Genomic DNA, 6,498 nt, shown 5'->3' with positions numbered 1-6,498 from the left:
CGAGGGTGATGGGGGTCTTCGAGCCCGGGCGCCGTCAGTCGTCAGCCAATCCCAGCAGTGCAAGTGGTAATGCCGTTGTGTCGGCCTGCCCCCCCGCGTGGAGACGCTGAGGGCGGGCCAGTCGTAGGGCAGTCACTCTTCCAGTGGCCCGTTAGCCCGCAGCTGGGACAGGGCTTAGAAGGAGGTCGGGGATTGGGACATTGGCGAGCCCAGTGGCCTTCTTTTCCGCATTTGAAGCAGGCCCCCGGCGGGGTTGCCTTTTGCGGACCCCGTGGATGCTGTGATCCATGGGAGATGGCCGGCCTTAGGGCGGCTACAAGAGCTTGGGTTTGGAGGGCCACCTTCTGGTGCATCCGAGTCTGTCGGCTGGAGTCAGCCAAATCCTCACGGCCATTACAGACTTTAAAGGCCATTTTTACCATATCTCGAATAGGGGTTTGAGGGCCGTCTTCCGCCCGTTTTAATTTCTTTCGGATGTCCGGGGCTGATTGGTTGATAAAATGGGTGGCTAGGACCGCTGCCCCTGCCGGGGTGTCGGGGTCCAGCCGGGTGTAGAGAGGTAAGGCCTCTGTAAGGCGATTGAGAAAGAGAGCTGGATTTTCGTTAGGTTCTTGGGTTATCTCTTTTAGTTTTTCAAAATTGACTACCTTATGAGCGGCAGCCTGCATGCCAGCCAGGAGGCATTGGATCATGAGGTCGCGTTTACGACGGCCATCTTGGCCATCCTGATAAGTCCAGCCTGGATCGGTGCCAGGTACGGTAGTCGCTCCGACAGGCATGGAGTTGTCGGTAAGTTGAACCTGATCTGCATGGTTTCGGGCAGCAGTTTGAATTCTTTCCCGTGGAGGTTGGAGAGGAGTTCTGAAGGGGGGAGTGGTAAGAGATTCGGGAGGGTTAGTTAGTGGGGAGGAATCCAAGGGGATTGAGGTTTTGGATGGAGGAGATGTTTGTTTGGCAAGGAGGATTTGAGAGGTAGAACAATTGACACAAAGGGAGGGGCGGGAGCGCAAATACCAAAAAACCTGGACATAGGGGACCTCAGACCATTTGCCCGTCCTGCGGCAGTAATTATCTAGATCACGGAGGATGTTAAAATCGAAAGTCCCTCCAGGATTGATTGTCTAGAGGATATTGTGGCCAGGCCACAGTGGAATAGAAAATAAGCCGTCGGCGACGGAGATCTTGGGAGAAACCAATGGGCTGTAAAATTGGCTAGGAGACACTCCAGGGGCGTCTTAGGATCTGGTTTCGATTGTGAGGTTCCCATGACCCCCAGTCTGTTCCTGAGAGAATTGAGAGGGAGAGAGGCGTCCCTGGTCTCAGTCTCCAATTCACGGCAGGTCGGAGGGCGGTCAGGCGATTGGGAAGTCTCCACAATCACCCGAGGCCCGGCGGGTCGGAGAGCGGTCAGGCAATTGGGACGTCTCCACAGTTGCCCGAGGCCCGGAGAGAGGATGGAAAGGAGGGAGGAATCCCTGACGCGGCCGCGATTAAGGACAGGGAGTCCGATAGGCAGGGACTCTGAGGGTCGGAGGGAACAAGGGAGGGGGACTTACCCCATTTTCTGCCGGATCGGGTGGATGAGTAGAGGTTCCCTGGTTGTCTCCTGGGGGAGCGGAGGAGCGGCCCGCGCGGTAACCCGCGAGGCTTTGTACCCCTCCCGGGTTTCGGCACCAAATGTAAGGTCGGATCTTAACAAACGGCACCGAGAAACAGAGGGAAGCTTCAAGTGAGCTTTATTAGGGAGCGCTCCTGGGCTAGGCTCACTGGTCCGAGAGAAAGGGGCCAGAGAAGTCGCACCCGGGCGAGGGTCGGGCAAGATTTTATAGGGGAAGAAGGGAAAGGGGTGTGGTCAATCTGGGAGGGCGCAGGGTATTCCTTATTTGGTGGTCTTTTCGGGTATCCTGGGGGACCGTTAGTCCCGCCCCTCGAAAGGCGGGAAGGCTGGGCTGGGTTCAAAGTCCCCCAGGTCAGTTCCTGGAACTGGGTGGTCCAGAATGTCTCCAGGGCAGTTTCTGGAACTGGGTGGTCCGGAGAATTTCGGTCTGATGCAACCTGTGAATCTGATTGTGTTCCCCTGCCTCGGGCCAGTTGGCCTTACACTTCCTATACTTCAAACTACTGTAACCTGTTCAAAACTCATTCTGGGAATATAGTTTTGAGAAAAACTTATAGATCTAAGCTTTTTTTGTTGTTTTTTAAATAAACTGTTGCATTTCAGCTAGACTTGCTCTAACTCATGCTGGTAGTTTTAAGGACTTATGTATCTGTGCTTATTTTCACAGAAACTGCTGTTTCAACTAGGTTTACTGATTTCCAGGTTGTGGGTTATATTATGCTTCCCAAAAAGATATGTTTAAGTCCTACCCCCAATACCTGTGAATGTGACTTTATTCGGAAACAGGGTCTTTGCAGATGTAATCAAGCTAAGATGAGATCACACTGGATTAAGGTGGGCCCTAAATCCAATAATTTGTCATAAAGAGAAGTTTTGGACATACAGAGGAGACAAGGGGAATAGGATCATGTGAAGAGATTGGAGTGATGCAACTACAAGCCAAGGAATGCCTGGGTCTACAAAAGTTGTAAGAGGCAAGGAAGGAGTCTTCCCTAGAACCTTCAGAGGGAGCATGGCCCTGATCACACCTGTGGGTTTTGGACTTCTAGCCTCCATAATTGTGAGAGAAAAACAAAATACCACAAACTTGGTGGCTTATCAAAATATCTGGTGACTTGTTTTAAGCTTTGTGGTACTTTGCTATGGCAGCCCTAAGAAACAAACATTCCTCAGTGACTGAAAACTTCAACAGCAGTTTTTGAATTTTCTCTCTTTCTAGTTCCATTATCATTATCTGCATGGAAAACTTACCCAATTGGCTTGTCCGCCTCTTCTGTCATATACTTTCACAATGGTAGAGAATAGTAACGAAAGAGCACATATCATGTGCATTATAAACAAGTTTAAAAAGGGAACGTATATGTCACTTTCATTTATGCAATCAGATTTGAAAGCTTAAAATACTACCAAACTTATTCCAGTAGGACTCCAAATTGGCCAAACAGGAATTCTACAAGGAATGCCATAAATGGACTTTTGTTGTTCACTTTTGGTACACAATAAAAGATAGAAAAAATAAAGACACATTTTTTAAAAGATAGAAAAAAATAAAAGGAAAAAACTCAAAATCATCCATAATCCCAGCTATTCAGGATTACCACTCTAACATTTGCTAACCATCCTTCTTCATATTTTATTCTGAACGTGTACAGAAAGTATATTTGTATAGAAATGGTTACTTATTTTACATCTTGTTGGCTTCCCTATCACACTGCAGAAAATTATGTATTTCTATTGCCCTGTAAAAACACGAGGGCAGTGGAGAAAGTGACCTGAGGGTAATAAAATGTGCAACTTACACATAGCCCTCTGAGAAGGCCAGGCCTGAATGGTTATATATGATTGATGGGTGAGGAAATAGTGCCCTGAGTAGGAAAAGCCAGGTCTAGGCCATGACACAATTTGGGCCAGCTCCCATCTCTTTCAAAGAACTCCATCTCCCATCATTTTAGGCATTCAATAATAAGGGATTTAAAAATGATGGAAACGATCACGAGTTTCTCTTGCGTTGGCTTTGCTCCTGATAGTTTTAAAATACCTGGTTAATTTGTCAATTTCTCTCTGTAGTTCTTTTAATTTGTTTAATATTCTCAGGCTATATTATTTAGCAACATACATGATTAGAATTATATCTTCCTTAGTGAATTGAAATGTTTACTGTTCTCTAGTGACTTTATCTCTAGTAATGTTTTCCTTCAAGACTACTTTGTCTGTTATTTAAATACAACAGCTTCCTCTTAGATACCATTTGCCTGGCATATCTTTTTCTGTATTTTTCACCTTTCTGTCCTTATCTTTTTAGAGATACACTTTGTAAAACGGCTTATAGCTGCTTTTAAAAAAGAATCCTATTTCATGATCTTTACTTTTAACTGAAAAGTTGAGCCTATTTACATTTCCTTGATTAATGATGTACTTAGATTTATTTCTAGTATTCATTATATGGTTTCTACTTATCTCCCATTTTTGTTGTTGTTTCCTCCTCATTTTCCTGCCTTTCTTTGGGTTGGTTTTTTTCTCACTCCATTATGTTCTTCTACTTTAGAAGTTTTCTCTCCCTGCCACCCCTCCTTCCCTTTCTTAGTGGCTACCCTGGTTATTTCAGCACATACACTTAAATCAGTACATCTGCCATCTACCTGAAATAAAAGGATCTTACAATGCTTTAACCCAGTAACTCATTCACAAAAGTTTGCGTCTCAAAACTTTAGTTTTGTTAAGGCCACAAAACAGACATTATCATGGTTTTATAGTCACTATTACTTAATAAAAACATTTATATTAAACATCCTTTTGTATATTCAACCGTTGGTATATTTTAGTCTGGTCTCCGGTATTTTCTGTTTTACATATCAACCTATTTTCTACAAGATTCCTGACGTAGCATTGCTAGGAATTCCCCGGCTGCATATGCTAATCAGCACAGCTAATGCAGATGTGCCCTAAAGTCCACTCCTCTAACCGTCTGCATTTTCAGTTCTGTAGGATGACAATCTCATTATATAGAACTTTCATTCAATAACATACTCTCAAAATTTCCTGTGTGATATTCGTATGTGAATAAATGTCTCTCAAGTCTGATATTCATCTTAGGGTAGAAAAATAATCATTAGAGAAAAGCCATCATTAGTATGTTCTGGGTCAATTCCACAATACCCTCCCTTCCCTGCCCCAGAGCACGCAGTTCAAATTGGACACATCTTAGGAATGTCTGAAATGAGGGGTGACTGTTGAGGAAAAAGGAATTTTTACTGAAAAGTTCGAGACTTAATTAAGATATATTTTATTGGGGACCTATGAGCATGCTTCAACACTTCAGTATGAGAGACCTCCTTTATCTCCTCAAATCTTGCACATTCCTTCCTCCGCTTTCGTTCTAACCAATTTCATCTTTCACTGAGAAAATACAATTAACCAAACACCCACCATCAAATTCCCCACCATCAAATTCTCAGCTCTGCTTGCACTGACACTTATATTCTCTTCCCTCCTGTTCAGGGAAAGTAACCCAGTTCCTGTCAACCACTAACTGGGTCATCTCTGCAACAGCTCATCTTCTCCCGGCCTCCCAAATACTTTTGTCCTGAAGTGTTAACTTACAGTTTACAAATATACTCTACCCAGCTTTAATAACAAACCAAAACCAACGAATCAAAACTCCCTTCCTTTATCTCACATCTGCCTCAAACTAACTTACCTCTGGGCTTCTAGTGAAACACTTAAAGGGTAGTCTACTCGTGCTGCCACCCTTCCTATCTTTACCTTCACCCTTTAACTCTAAGAATGATAAACATTTATCGAGCACTTAAGGTGCTGAGTACTGTTCTAAGATTTTTTTTAAATGTTAATTATTTCTTAATCCTTACAACTCTATGAGAAGATGATGTACTGGAGATAAGGCAACTGAGGCACAAATGTTACAAAACTTGCAGAAAGCCTCAGAAATAGTGGCAGGAACAGTTTTCAAACCTGAGAGCAGAGCCAAGTTCTTATCAATTTACCCTACGCTAAAGCAATGTGGTTTATGACCTCCGCAGCCCACCAAAAAGGCTTTTGAACAGGTTTACAGTGGCCTACATACTGCCAAATTTAAAGGACACTGGCTCATCATTTAATTTTGTAGTAAAATCAACAGAATGACCATTTCTATCTTCATATACTTAGTTTCCTTGGCTTCTAAGACACCATACTCTAAATAGGCTCCTGCCTCATTAGCATAGGAGATCAGCTACTTTTCTTTCCTCTGCGTGACTTCTAAACATTGGAGAGTACCAAGGCTCAAACCTAGGCCTTCTTATTTCCTCTAAAGACTGTACTTTACCTCAGGAATCTTATCCTAACACCTGTCTTTAATACTATCTGAAGGCTTATGATTCCAAATTCTCTGATTCCCACTTAGTGTCAAACAAGCTTTTCAAATCTAACGAACACACCTCAAACCAATTTTTTTTTTCTTAAAGGAAACTTTTTTTTTTGATATGGACCATTTTTAAAGTCTTTATTGAATTTTTGTTACAATATTGGTTGTTTTATGTTTGGTTTCTTGGCCGCGAAGCATGTGGGATCTTAGCTTCCCGGCTGCATTGGAAGTCTTAACCACTGGACCACCAGGGAAGTCCCTCTCAAACCAATTCCTGATTCTATTTCCTCCCAAACTGCTTCTCCATGGCCCCTAATATCTTAATCAGCTATCTGTAGAAGTTAAAAGTTGGCATTGTACTTGATGTCTTCCTGTTATCATGTACCTCATAAGTCCTGTCAGCTCACCTCCAAGTAAATCTCACAACTACCCATTTCCATCTCCAATGCAACATCTCTATCCTAACCTCTGTTACCTTGCTTCAGTGATTGATTACTCAGCCTCTGAAATGGCCACTCTG

The sequence above is a fragment of the Neophocaena asiaeorientalis genome, unplaced genomic scaffold, assembly GCF_003031525.2.
Source record: "Neophocaena asiaeorientalis asiaeorientalis breed wild unplaced genomic scaffold, Neophocaena_asiaeorientalis_V1.1 scaffold280, whole genome shotgun sequence".
Classification (NCBI taxonomy): domain Eukaryota; kingdom Metazoa; phylum Chordata; class Mammalia; order Artiodactyla; family Phocoenidae; genus Neophocaena; species Neophocaena asiaeorientalis.
The sequence above is the reverse complement of the archived record's forward strand: the minus strand, read 5'-3'. Positions refer to the sequence as shown.